This window comes from Phoca vitulina, unplaced genomic scaffold (genome assembly GCF_004348235.1).
Source record: "Phoca vitulina isolate PV1807 unplaced genomic scaffold, GSC_HSeal_1.0 scaffold25, whole genome shotgun sequence".
Taxonomy (NCBI): domain Eukaryota; kingdom Metazoa; phylum Chordata; class Mammalia; order Carnivora; family Phocidae; genus Phoca; species Phoca vitulina.
The window spans coordinates 20,233,904-20,248,999 of NW_022589728.1; the positions used below are offsets into that span (position 1 = coordinate 20,233,904).

At 40.5% G+C, this 15,096-nt stretch overlaps 1 protein-coding gene across 7 annotated transcripts in view; it reads left to right on the top strand.

Moving 5' to 3' along the window:
• Nucleotides 1–768: 768 nt before the first annotated feature.
• The window catches only part of SULF1 (sulfatase 1), a 176,208-nt gene continuing 161,880 nt past the window's right edge, over nucleotides 769–15,096 (top strand). For 6 of the 7 annotated variants that reach the window (XM_032421532.1, XM_032421529.1, XM_032421533.1 and 3 more), the window contains exon 1: nucleotides 1,068–1,534. The gene's annotated coding sequence lies outside the window, so the exon portion shown is untranslated. Of the gene's footprint in view, nucleotides 850–1,067; nucleotides 1,535–15,096 lie in introns of those variants that run through there. The other variant, XM_032421530.1, reaches the window with a different exon arrangement.

The window sequence follows — 15,096 nt, forward strand, 5'->3', positions numbered from 1 at the left end:
ATTTTGCTAGGTACCGAAATAATTCTCGTTGTGATACTGCCGCTCCAAACATGAGATACCCATTTGTAGTCTAGATTTTAATGTTTGGGACAAATTTAAAGTTTTTTGGGGTTTTTCTGCCAGCACTCCCCATCCCAGTCAAAGAAATTCGAAAGGTGCAATATTTAAAATGTTGGCTCCCCACAGACCCTGTCAGGGAGTTGATAATATTTCAAATTCCTATTTTCCTTTTCAGATTATCGAAATTCCTTAGAAGTCTGATGGCATTTTTCAAGTGCTGAGATTTGTAGCAATTAATTTATTTCCAGATATCTCCTTAAAACATTGTAACAAGTATAGCCATTTTCTGGTTCAGACTGCTCTCAAAGTAATTAGTTCTGGAAAACAGTTCAGAGAACTCAAAAAAGAAAAAAAAAAGGAAAGAAAGAAAAAGAAAGAAAGAAAGAAATGCACATGAGAAGGAGGTATTAAAATGACCAAAAATTGAAAACATTTCAAAGCAAAATTGTTAATGAGCTGTTTGAGCTATATGGACATTATAAGTGCAATTAACTAGAAGCCAATAAAAATAATCAATGACAGAGTGCAGCCCTCTGGTACCAAGTGCTTTTACAAAGAGATGTCTGTGAAAGCAGCAAGTGATTAAAAAAGCCACCTTTATCTGTGGGAGTGTGTGCTATTTTACATGAGGAGAAACTAAAATGATTTTCATTGACTATTTCTGAAGTTCAGCCTGTGGCAAACAGTGAAGAGCTGTATGTGGGAATAGACCAGTTTCTGCTCTTAGCTGTGCCCCCACCGCCTTTCTTCCTGGAATGTTGGAGGCAGCCATGATCTAATCAAAGGAAGGTAGGAGTTTAGATCTCCAAATGTAGATGTCACATTTCAGTGCAAACTACTCCTACATTAACACATTATCAGTATGTCAGGATGAATCTTTTATCTCCTGGGGGTGGTGGTGGTGTATGTGTATGTGTGTGTGTGTGGGGGGGTGCCTCGCTGGGAAGATTGCCCTCCCCAGGTTGGCAGGAAAAGATTTTTAGTGTTTCTGTGCATCCCTCGGAGGGTCCCAGTCGTCCCCGGGGAGCACAAGGAGTTGTGAAAAGTAACGCACAACTGTCCACCAGAATAATTCATTCCCTCCACCTTCTCTTTAGCACCTCCCACTTCTCCTCTCTTTATAGCCGTCCTTTCTCTCTGAAATCTCAGGTTACTTGACTGGGAGTTCTCAGACCTCCAGTTTCAGTCCTGCCCTCAGCCTCCAGTCGGTGAGAGACACCCAGCCCCAGCAATTGGATTGGGCAGCCCGTCTTGAGACACCACTGTGCTGAGTGCTTGAGGACGTGTTTCACCAGATGGTTGGGGTTAGTGTGTGTCATCACATTCGAGTGGGGATTAGGAGCAGGAAGGCTGCCTTGCTGGAGCTGTGTGGTCTTCTCCAAGTGAGAGCTGCAGGCAAGGAAACTACTTGGCTTTTGGAAGAAGAAGAGGAGGAATTCATTTTCTGCAGCCACAAGAAAGGCAGTTTTTTCAGGTAAAGTAAAAGACACTGAACGCTTCTCTCTCTCTCTCTCCCTCTCTCTCTCTCCCTCTCTCTCTCTTAACATAGTTTTGAATGGAATGCTAGCGCAGCACACTTGTCAAAGCCAGTTGTTGCAATCCTATCAATGCTGCTATTGTATGGTGGACAGATAACAGTGAACATAGCTTGGTGCTTGGCTGTCTTTATAGAACTAACACTCCTCATGCCTTGCTCTTGAAGGTGTAGCTAAGAAAATGTCTTTTGGAGCGGTATTTGTACGCTTTAATAGTCTCGTTACCTACCCAAAACAGGAGCTATGAATTGTTCATAAAGGACGGATCAGGCCAAGAAAGCCTTTATTTTAGCTTTCAGAATTAAAATTCACTCTCCAAACTGCTGCATTTTACCACTCAGTTTATAAAGATCCTCTTAGGAGTCTATTTCTGAGTTGCTGGCAGGGATGGAAATGCTTTCTTAACCGATTTTTTAAATGTGCATTATGTCTGATTTACGATGGACCCAAGGGTTTCTAGCAAAATTTGGAGATTGAAAACTCCTTAAGAGAAGAAGCTGCCCTCTGAGCAGCTGATAGATCGGCTTTAAAAACAAAAATGCTTAGAGCTAGAAGAAAAGCAGAAAAGGAGGAAGTAGGAAAATGCTCTTTAACGGAGTTTATCCTCTTGCAGCTGCAGGGAGCTGATGGAGGTAATTCATTTGCAGATCTGTTTGTGAAAGTTTTAAAAGTCATTGAAAACTAAAGTCGCATCTCTGTAATGGATCATTAAAGTCACTACATTTATAGGTTTTAAACAGGCTATCTGAAGTGTTAATTAAATGGAAATAGATTTTCTGGCTGGGTTATAAACAAACATTAAAAAAAAAGGTTTTAATTATAAATTAGTCATTGGAAATTAATGGTCATCCGGTGCCTGAGCAACATAAAATGAGCTGTCATCATATCTGCGCGTAGCTGGTACCGTAACCACTCTGCCGGCAGCACCCACCAAAATTACATTGAACTGAGTGTAACAATGGGGCGCATATACTACGTTTAATTTGTGATACAAAGAAGGCCTTTCAAACCGATGCCTTGTTGGTACAGGGATCAAAAACCAAAATTTTCATTTTTCAAATTTTTGGTCGAGCTAGGTGAGTCAGTGAGTTACTTCTTTGGCCCCTGACAGACTTGCCCTCCTACACCCATGTTCATATACCTGTGGTGCTCGGGAGTTCTTGCTCCTACTGGGCTCTCACATTCGGTAGAGAAACCCAACACTGTCCTTACCCTTTGCAGGTGAGAAATTCAATGAATAAAACTGTGTAGAAGCTATTCTGAAATAGGAGCTGTTTAATAGGCTGAACAACAGGATATATGGCTAGAGCTTTGTGTATTTTGTATTCAACTGCATAACGATGCCTGTAAAATTACGTTTCCACTTGTAGTATACATTTTTTCTCGCAGCCAGACAGTTGATATTTTTTCATCTTCTCTTTAAAAAGTTATGATTAAAACAATATTTCAGTATGGTGTTTAGTTGCGATTCACAGTGTTCTCTGGTTATAGTCTCAAAGCCTTCGATGAGAAAGTCTCCTCATAAATAACCAGGCAGTTATTACGTCCGAGTATTATCCGATTCCCAATATTACATAACCCAAATAGGACTAAGTTCATAAGCTGAAGTCTTCTGGAATTCCAGTCATTCCATTATGGCTTTACAATGGAACTGGGGCTTAAAAAAATAAAGACAGAAAGGCAAACTCATATCCCGGGTTCTGTTAGGATTGGGACTCCAAGCACAACAGGTAGCAGGTACGGTGCTGACCACCCAGGCCATGTTTCACTCTCACAGAAGTATTTCGGAAGAAAGTAAAATTTCTCCTCACAGGACGGAGATGCGGTGTGATGGCATCTAACAAAGCCAAGCTCCATTTAGCGGTGGGAGCCCCACAGCAGATGTCATTCATGTTGCAGACTGACCACCAGGCTGCCTGCCCAGGATTTTGACAATCTGGGAGAATTCCACCCCCTCCCCACCCCCCACCCCCCCCACACAAAATCCATTGTATGCAGGATTAGGCAGGATGGAGCCAAAAAAGGAAGGGTTGAGAAATAATAAATTCACACCTTGAGAAGGCAAAGGGGTGTGTCATCCCTCCCCCTGCAAGGCTAAAGTAGTATGAAGTTACTTAGCACAACTAAAAGGCTCTGCTTAAAAGACAGTGCCCACAGGGCAATTCCAGTTGCTTGTCAAAATCTAAATCGACGGTTCCAGATGGTAAACATTCAGAGACGTATTTATGGTGACTTCTACATACCTCCGTTTGACATTTGGTTTCTTCCTGACAGCACTTGAGCTGGTAACACACATGAAGTTCCCATCAGTATCCCAACAGCTGGAAAAGTGTTTGAGCGCCGAGGCTGGTCCTCCCGGTGAAGGGAAAATAACCGGGAGTGCAGATCTCCATTTGCACTGTGGATGCGTCCTGCTATCTGGGCACGCAGTGAGCTATCTCAGAGGCGAAAAGCCATCTGAAAGCTCAATTCAGTAAGTTGCAAAATCCACTTTTATGGCGGAGTGGAAAACTAAAATACATGAATCCAAATATTCACTGACCTCGTGCTAGCTTATGAGTGGGAACCTTCATCAAAGAATTAAGGGGGCTCTTCTCTGTTTCCTTCTAAGGAAATTTATGTGGCTTCGGGCAGACTGTTGTGGTCCTTTCTATTGTGGTAGTTAATAGTAGAGACAAGTGTCAAGGGTGACACTTTGCATTTCCTTTCCTGACTGTATGTCCATGTGGGAATGCATAGGGGGTTGCAGTCTTTTGTATTTTAGATTTAAAATGGTTTACTCTTTACGAATCCATAAAGCAAGATTTGTGACACTCAGTATTGAGCTTTCTCCAACTATTGCCATGTGGATGAGGCCAACCGGTGGGTCAGGTCAGGACATCTGGTTCTTTTTTCCTTGTACAATATTTTTGTGTAGAGAGCGTGGAGTACGTTTAAGGGGATTAAAATGTTTAAGGTGCGGACTCTAAATAGATTATTATTTTTAGCATCATTATTGACTTTGAGGGAAAAGAAGCTCATGTATGAAATTAATTCTATGGTCATATGGTAAATTTACCTTTACTTTAGGTTAGATCCCTGGGCGGGGGGTGGGGGAGGGGGGCATTTGAAAGAAGATATTTTTGGAAAAAGTATTTCTGAAATGTGTTTCCTATTTAAAGTATTTTCAATTCTATCTCAATATGTTGGGAAGGAGGAGAATTAGCCTGTTAGCTTTTTTTTCTCTCTAATATCCTCCTCACCCCCATAGCTAATGTGTCATCAAATTCTGTGAGTCCTTCCTTTAGAACATCTCTCATATCTGGCCTGCAGCCACCGTTCCAGAAGGATCGCGTCACATGTAGGTCATTACGACAGCCTTCTAGCAGGTCTGCTTGCCTCCATTTCCCTCTTCTGTCCACCCCTGCAGACTGAGCTTCCTAGAACTCTGCTTCCATCAAAGCATTTCTGACCTGAGAATTCCTACTACGTGGGCCGTCATTACCCACGGAGTGCAGTTCACATGACATGCTGGCCATCTGTTATTTGGTCCCAACTCTCCAACCGTGTCTTCCACCAAATCAACATGACAGCCCAAGTCTCCTGTTCCCTGAAGCCCAGGTGGCCTCTCTGGCTCCCACCCCCTCCTGGTCTCTTCTCTGAACCCAACCACTCCAGTTTTCTAGCTTGTATACGAAACGAGAGTCTGTCCTCGTGGGCACCCTTCCTTCTGGTTCTACGTTTGTGAGGCTGTGTGTGGAACATTCCTCACCTCTCTAAACTCATCCTTCAAAATGTCCACTTAAGTCCCATCTCCTCCGAGAAGCCTCCCCCAACCACCACATCTCACAATGTTTTCCTTCCCTTGAAGCTGACCATTAGTGATCCATGGGTTGCACTTGGTGCATTCACCTTCTTCTTATGATGTTTTCTACTTTGCCATTTTATCCCTTGACTCTTCGGGTAGGGTGAAGTCTCCTAAGACAGGGAGTGGCTTGGTCCACTTTTCTTTCCCATGGAAGATACTAATAAGTGTGTGTTGACTAGCTCACAGGGACATTCAAACATGCAAGGCACTTTACTCTCTGGTTACCCCTCTTTAGACCTATTCGCCAGCTCTTAATAGCCATCTCCACCCATGAGAGAAAAGAAGAAAAAAAGATGACCCCGATTGGTTGTATTTTGGGGTAGCTTAGAAAAAATTCCACTTAAACAGAATGTGGAATTATTGCCCCAAATTAAGTTTGAGTATTATAATGACAGATCTCCATCTATTTCAGCTTTCTGTAACTATGGTAGAAATTACAGCTATTGGCTGCCCCTTATGGTATAAAATTTCAACCATGATTTTGGAAGCAGGCGAGTACAGTCTTTGGGTTCAGACAGAGTTGTGTTCTAATCCAGGGACCACCTCTCTGTAGCTGAGTGGCCTTGGACAGGTGACTTACCATTCAGGCCCCTGACAAGGACAGAATTCTTTACCTTGAGGATGTTGTGAAGAAAACACGTAAAGCACCTAGCTTGGCGCATGTGCAATAGATGGGAGAGAAGGAAGGTTGGTAGGTATAGATACAGATCCAGGATGCATGACTGTGTTCACCTCAGTTCTGTAAGTCACTAATTTCATGTATTTATGGTGTGTCTTTCCTTTCTTGCCACCAAAGGCAGGGGTAGGGGAAGGGAGCTCAAGAGAGTGAGATTGGTGGACTTGGGGAGAGATGGGGAAGGAGGGGAGAGGGAGGGAGGGGAGAGGGAGTGGGAGAGGGAGATGGAGGAGGTGGCCGCTTTTGACATTAGGAGTTTGGAGCAACTGAGTTAATGGATCTGTGGGGACAATGGTGACAGTTGAATACACTTCGCAGGGAGGAGCAGAGTCCTGGGTCCTGTACTAAAGGATCATAAAGAGCAGGCACTGGGCTGCAGCACTGGGGGAAACAAAGGACGGAGCAGTGGACCCCAGCAAGGAGCTGAATTCACCACAGGGTCATGTGTTCCTCTTCCTTCCTTCGGGCCCACTATTTAGAAAGAAATAATAACTTGGCAAAACATTGTAGGAGTCAGGTCAGGCTTCCAGAAGTAGTTGGTAAAGCAAGATACCATTTAGACAAAACAAGGGGCTTGGACCTTCGCCGTCCTTCACCTCCAAACCAAATTTCACAAAAAAGCTGAAAGCAATCAGCCTGAGCTCTGTTCTGTTCCCAAACTCTGCACCCACCATCACACACTGAGCCTTCTCTCTGTGCCCTTTCCCCAGAAGGGCAACCAGCTGAGAAATGATCTCACAAAGCACTGAGTGCCACCTCACAAACACGTCCGTGGACACTCGTCATTCAATTGCAGTCTTCAGAATCTTGGGACAGATCAAAGGATATTCTTTCCAATCCTGGTCATCTGGTCTGCACCTGCCCCAGGCCAGGGAGAGGAAAGAAACTGGAACTCCTCTAGGATAAAGGGCAGTATTTCTGGAGATCCCCCCTCCCCCCAGCAAACATGTCTAGAGAACCTTCATTGACAGTTATGTTGCCCGACCTCCCCTCAGCTGCAGCAACTAACCGCGCTCTCTTTGCCCTCAAAATATGTGATCCTTGTACTACTGCACAATCATCTGTTAAACCTGGTTAATTAAAAAATAAATAAATAAAATGTAGCTCTCCACTTCACCCTCAAAGGTAAAACTTTTCCTTATACTCTGATTTTCTTTTTAACTGCAGAGCTACAAATCTGTGAGACACTCTTTCTGCATTTTTTGAAAATGTGAATCCAAGGGACTCGGACACACCACTATTAAATGTAGTGGGGGAGATGGATATTAAAATGCCATACAGAATAAATGAACACCATATTTCTGGGTAAAAAAAAAAAAAAAAAAGACTCATTGTAAGAGGTAAAGTGTCCCAAAATTAATCTCCACATTTTGTGTAATACTAATGACATTTTCACACAAGGTGAGATGACTGGCAGTGGGAGCAGAGTTGGGGGACTGGTAAGAGCCCAGATGACTCTGCTTGAATGTAAAATAAGGATTCTAAAGTTCATCTGGGTAATAAACTCATGAGCAAGCCTCGACATTTTTGTAAGAGAAGAAGACCATAGTGAGATGGGGAGGGGACTTGTTTTATCACACACCCAAGCATGTTATAAAACTACAATAATTGAATTTTCTGTTCTTAAGCCATTGGCTCTGATATAGATTTTTATAGACCTTCACGTATTTCTGCTGCTGCTGCTTCTTCTTCTTCTTCTTTTTTTTTTTTTTTTTTTGCTGGCATTACCCAGATCTTCAGTTCAGCCACAGATTGCTCTTCCTAGATACTAGTGCTGTTGCTACAATTAACTGAAACCCTGAGCTAGTATGACTTTGTGTTACAGTTTTTCCCATCTGCAAATAGAGCTAATACTCTATGAACTTTTTCCCTTCATAAAAAACTGAAAACCACTTTGTCTCAAGAACTCAGGAGAATCCTTCTGAATCGCTTGATGAAAGAAGCCCAAACCATACCAGCCTAAGAGTTGTCCCACTTTTCTGAGCAATAATAAAACACTCCTAATGGATAAAGTAGAAATCAGAATTGCAGAGAGCTTTGTCTGTTGTCCAGTTTCGTGGTGTGTTGTTATGGCTCAGGCATGTTGTTGTAAGACCTGCTATATTAATTTAAAATAAAACTGAAAGTTAGACTCTTATAAGATACTAGCTATACGAGAGTCATGGTGAGAAAAGATTAACTGCATGCCAAGTGTGCATTTATTAAATTAATTTAGAAGTGTGCACCTGTGGATATTATCTTCAAACTCATATCACTAATATGGCTTAGCACCAAAATCACCTTTCTATAATATAACATGTCCTCTGAATAGACTTCCTGCCAGTTTAAAGCTTCCCTCTTAACCTTCACCTGCCAATAATCAATCTTCCCCTGAATAGAAGTTCTGAGCAAACAGATGTGCTTGGCATTGTGTCCAGATATTCTTGAAACTTCGGCTTTTAACTTTCATGTATAAGAAGTGCATCCCAGCAAAGCGGCCCCTGCAAGTCACGTGCTCCTTTTTTTTCTCTTGAGAGCTTCATGCTGCTAAGAGAAAGAAAAGTGTTCTGAATATAGCAGATGAATAAAAGCATAGGTGATGTAATATTTGTTATTTGAGACCCCTAGACGCCTCACATGTGTTGTCACCATCTTTTTCATATATAATATCTATATTTAGTAAAAAAAGATTGGGGGGATATACTCAATACCAAGCAGTTGAAATGACTTTTTAGCAGTTGAGCTAATGCCCTAAGGAATAGCCATGATGTGCCTTCTAAATAGAATTGGAGCCAAAAGGAACAAGCTTAAGAAAGCTCCATCGATTGTTAATTTGTTTATTCCATATGTATTTGAGAGCTTCCCGTGTATTTCTATCCCAGTGTGCAGAGGAATACAAAACAATATAGGACACCATCCGTGCCCTGAAGGAATATCTAGCCTAGCTGTGAGGAGAAGACATGCATACAAACAATTGTTTAGTAGTAATGCAAAGAATGTGGTGGTTAAGTATCAATTATTTGTTCAAATTAAATATAAAGGACGTCAACAGAGCCCCCTATTGGAGGAGCAGGAACCTGAGCTGGGCCAGACTTTGTCATCTCCATCTTTACAAACTGTGTGGAGCCAGTTTATTTACCCTCACTTTCACTCAGCTTCCTTCTCTATAAAATGGAGATACGGTTACCAAAAAGGGTTGTTATAAAGGTTAAGTGAGATAATCAAAGTAAGATGCTTAACACAGGGCGTAGACCACAGTAAGTGCTCCCACAGCTATATCTTTTTCCAAGATGGTGGAAAGCTCCACTTGGGTGAGGACTTGAACTTAAGCCAGGTCTGTCAATTTCACATTAAGACACAGCATTTTTGGGGCACCTGGGTGGCTCAGTTGGTTAAGCGACTGCCTTCGGCTCAGGTCATGATCCTGGAGTCCTGGGATCAAGTCCCACATCAGACTCCTGGCTCAGCGGGGAGCCTGCTTCTCCCTCTGACCCTCTCCCCTCTCATGCTGTTTCTCTCTCTCTCTCTCTCCAATAAATAAATAAATAAAATGTTTAAAAAAATAAATAAATAAAGGAAAACATTAAAAAAAAAAAAAAGACACAGCATTTTTGAACCAGCACACTTGCATAGATGCACTTTGGGAATACAATGAAGGCGGTCACTAGGCAAAGAGGAGAAGGAAGAAAGGAAGGGAGAAAAGGAGGAAAGAGGAGAGATAGAAGAAGAGAAGAGCAAGGAGGAGGAGAAAGAGTGTGATCCTCTAATGCCTCTACTCTGCACCCTTTTCTGTCTTAAGCATGTCATGTGAGAGCTACATTAGGCTAAACTCTAGAGTGTTCTGACACATCAAGTAGACAGGTTGGACTTTAAACAGATGCTTTAGGAAGTTTAAGCAGTAGGTTTTTCAGGAATGGGGAGAGAGAGATTAAGAGAGAGAGAGAGAGAACAAGACAATTGGGAGGGTACCAAAAGTCCAAAAAAAAAAAAGTTTGCCCAGTCCCAATGACAATGTTGAGAATGAGGAAAGGATGGGTGTAAGGAACGTTATGAAGAAATAAATAACAGTATCAACAACTTGGTGATTGGTCAAATAGAGGACAAAAGAAAGACAAGTCACAAGAATGACGCTGAAAGTATCAAACCCAGCAAACGGGGATGGTGACACCACCAAAGGGGAATGGGAGTGCTGGAAGTAAAATTTCATTTTGTAGACCATAAATTTCCAACGTGACAATGGTCATTATGGAACAAATGTTTATCTGGTATCTGTAAATTAATAACTATGCCTGGGATAACTTTATAATACAAACATGGCAAATATATGTGTGTATATAAATGCTCAATAATATAAACATGAAATCAAATTTTCTGATCACTGATGATACATAAGATAGAATGCATAATTATCTTTTTAAAAAAGATTTTATTTATTTCTTTGAGAGAGAGAGAGAAAGAGAGTGAGCATGAGGCGGGGAGAGGCAGAGTGAGAAGCAGGCTCCCCGCTGAGCAGAGAACCCGTTGTGGGACTCGATCCCAGGACCCTGAGATTATGACCTGAGCTGAAGGCAGACGCTTAACCGACTGAGGCACCCAGGCGTCCCTTAACTGTTTTCTTTTTTAATGACATCTTCCTTAGATAAAAAAGATCTTCTCTCAGATTAAGAAAATAGTGTTTTTAAACTCTGGGGGAAGTAATGAATTTTCAACTCAGAATAACAAACTACCTCTCTAGAATACCTATAATTCTCTTCTTGCAACTAAGAAAATGCTGGTGGAGAGGGACATATAATTTAAAGAGAGTCTCGAGGCAAGGCAAAATGAAATATTTAAGTTGCTTCTGTTCATGAAACCTCAGATTCTACCTTAGAAGAGATGAGTTGGACATCCTTTTGCAGAATGTATGAATGATTTGTTTTACAAATGATACAGACACTCCCTTCTGCATTCACTATAAAGACAAATCATTCTTAATTTTAAGGTTTGGGAAAGGTTTCCCCACCCCCTTACTTTTCTTTCTATCCCCTCTCACTTCACCCTTTTATTTTATTTGTTCAGCCACACTTCATGTTAAGATCCTCTTCAAAATAGGAGAGTAATGCTTTAGTCACTTCCTTTTACTAAATCGATGAATAGTTTTCAGGATTAGGTATAATTTTATTGCAAGTAGAAGATTGTATTTGCCATTTCAAACTCTGGCACTCGATGTTGGGAGCAGCATGATTGAAAGAATGCACTACTTGAGTCAGCAAGAATTGGAATTAAAATGTAGTCTTATTACTAGAAATTTGTGGGAATAGCATTGACCTGTGGAGACTTGACAGCATTCTGGTTCCTCAAAAGAGGCTTGGGTGCTATTCAAGTTTTTAATGAAGACTTTGGCCTGTTTTATTTTACTCAACTGAGTTTTCTGAACCATGTTCCCTGGTTCTTATGGGAGAAATGCCAACCTAAGTAACAGCACCTGTAATCCATTTCTTATTCAGGGTTGCCATGCATGATGGTCTAATTGGCATGAGCCAGTTTATATTTGAAAGCTATTAATGGCTAATGATTTAATTGGTACTCCATGAGACATCCAGTTTAATGAACCAAGGGGAAAAGATATAATACACAAGTGCCATAGTTAGATCAATAAACGTCATCTGCAGCAAGCACAAAAGTTGGGCTTTGCTGCCAAGCTTACGACCAGGTCAGATCTCTTCATCTCGTACCCCCTTAGGTCAGTGGGCTAGTGTGCTTGCATGGAGATTGGGGTATGGAACATGAGCTGATATTCGTAAATTTCTTAATTTTAGACCATCTAAATTCTGATTTCAATTCAGGATTCTACCCCTACATGTTCAACTTCTAGACCCACCTCAAAGGGACAAAGATGTCTTGAATAGAAGTGTGGTCCTTGTAAAAAAAAAAAAAAGATTAAGTGGTGAGGAAGAGGGAAAAATATCAATGAAGTCAAAATATGTTCTGTAAGAGTCACTTTTTTTGACACCAAAATAAAGACAAAAAACAGAAAGAAAATATTCTATATGTTTCATATATAACAATTATTATTTTCATTAGCCATTTTGCTCCAAAAATAGCTATCCGTTGTTGGTCTACCATTCTGATCAACCATTATTGTAGTCTCAGAAGTGGAATTGGAGGTGTTCCTACGATTGCTTCTGCCACTGTCATAACCCCTGTGGAAGCTTAGAATATACCACTGGACTGCCTCATTGGCTTCAGGTAAATCATATTTCATGCTGAGCAAGTAATAAGTTAAAATGTTACTCTCAATGAAATAAAATTCACTGAATGATGCAGTAGTATTATAGTTAGGATGGTACAGTGGAAAAAACATCAAAAACCTGGATTCTAGAACTTGGCTACCATTAGTATTGTTATGCTGAACACATCAGCTAATCTTTCGGGAGCATGCCCCCCACCACCTCCTTGCCTTTATTTTGCCCTCCCCCACCCCCACACCCCCCACCCCCCCTCATCTAGATTACATTATTCTTTACTGGCAAACTCTGCTCTTCCCTTAAAACAAGCCTAAATAAAGAAAACATTCTCCTTGAAACCAAAAGGTGTGGTGGGGGGAGGAGGGGAAGGGGAAGGACTTTAATCCAGTTTTGCATCACCTCATGCTAAATCGAGCTCTGTTCTTTATCTTTTTCTTAATCCCACTTTTCTTACACACCATCGTTAAGCTGACCGTCCTCTAGCGCTCTTTCCCCATGTCCTGCTATTACCCTAAAACAGCCATCTGTCCATTTTCTACAGCGTCCAGTCTAAAGAAGATATCAGCATTTAGGGACCTGCATAATCTTCTCCACTATAACCACCCCACTTTACATCTACACTTTCTGCCCTTCACGAAAGCTGATGCAGCAGCTCTAGAATTTATGCCACTTACTTCTACTACTAAGCATTTGCTCATACTGCTTTCTGGGCTGGGGCTGTCCTCCCGTCATGCTTCTGAATGTCCAAATTTCACCCCATTCTTGAAGAAAAATCACCCCCATTCCGTCCCTGGAACTTTCTTTTCCTAACTATTCCAATAATAGAACTATTCCTTCTCATAGGTGTTCACCACTTAAAATCTTGTCATATAATTTTAGCTCTTAATTAGGTACAATTTTGCATTTATCATTATTCTTCATAGATTTTTAAGGACAATTGGGATAGAAAACTGCATTTTGGTTATGGAGAAATTTTAGCAAACTAATCAGCAGCAAATCCACAGCTACACCAGGCAATTCTTTGGATAATGTGGAAGGTACTCTCTTATGTGCTGGTTCTCTGGTTTAATTTTTTGTTTTTCCATCTTCTGCCCACATCACTTTCCAGGGCTGCATTTGAGCCAGCTGGATTACATCCAGAAACAGATTCAAATAGACAATAGGCCAACTAGAATTCCCATCTTCCTTGATTAGATGTGAAATTGTATAGCTGGGTGTCACTCACGTGCCAACCACTCAGGATTCTATGTTATCAATTAATTTCTGTTGAGAGCTGAACTGAGGAGTTTGTGACAATTCTGTTTCTAAGGACCTGTAAAATTATGGCTAGACAAGAATTTCAGAGATAGTGACAGATATATAGACTTGTGCCATCTGAATGAATATATTCACTACCTGTAGAATAGCATCAATTAAAATGCCCTATAAACTCCATAATAAATCATCCTGGTTTTCTCTCTCTCTCTCTTTTTTATTTTGTAGTAGGATTTGATTGTAAAAATTCTTTGGTTAAGCGTTGAATTCTCAGTTGTAGGACAATTAGCCAGTCAGATGACAGGCTTTAAATTACACAAAAGAAAAAGGAAGTTAACACACATTCTGTCAAAGCTACTGGATCTTTTTTCTTGTAGCTGTTAAAAATACTTTAGAATTAGGGATAGATTTTCCAGGAAAGATATATAAATTACTATAGAAACACAGAATGTTAGAGGTATACATTAGAGATCATCTAAGTAAAATCCAGGAAACTGAGGCCTAGAGGCTATTCAAAGACCCACCCCAAATCACAAAACTCATATTTACCAGAGAAACTTCTACAAGCTAGGCTTCACCAAGAAATGCAAGTCGGTGAAATTCTACCAGGACCAAAGGGAGTTCATGTGTCAATTGTATATTAGGACCTAACAAGAGTGTGAAGATATGAGCCCAGCTCTGTTTGTGACCATGGACCCTCTTGCTGAGTGCTATGATGAATAATCAGGTACTGTAGAGAATTCTTGAGACTGGAATAAATACCAAAAAAAAAGCATTTATTTTTCAAGTATACTCCTTGCAGAAAATCCACTCTCACACAAATACCCAAGCACTGTTGCTACATATGAAAGTTATGTAGTTTTAGTGTAGAGAACCTTCTTTGTGGAAACATGTTCTAACCTATGCTAAAAGGATGCTACCCAAATGATGATGACAATAGTAATCATTATTCCTTCAAAACATTGGAGGAAAACGTTACTTGAACTAAATCATTGGAATATTGGAGTAAGCAAAGCATATACGTTATTTCTGCATCGCATAAAACTGAATCTGAGAGAGGACAAACTTGACTCTAAAGAGGCAGTGAGTGAAATAATCAGCATTAGAATTCATGTCTTCTAACTTCTATTTCATTGCTCCGTGCTTCAAGTGATTCAAAATATATCACATTTTCTTAGTATTAAGGAAACCTTGTTGCATTAGTTGAGCTGTTCCTCAGAAACATCACCTCATTGAGAAATAAACATTTGAAATCCTTACTCAGGTACTGGAATTTTCCCAAGAGAAGTTTAAGAGCAATATTCTTCATAGTTTAATAAATTACATGAGTGTATACCACTATATATCTGTATAATTTATGTTTAAAATTGATTTATCTATAAGGGAAGTAAAATCAATCATTATTGGATTATAAATGTATTTCTTAGTCATTCACATATTTTTCGTGTTGTATTATAAAAAATAACAATTTAATAATGCAAAATAAAAGATTAATTTAGAATACTTAAGTGTGGTTTT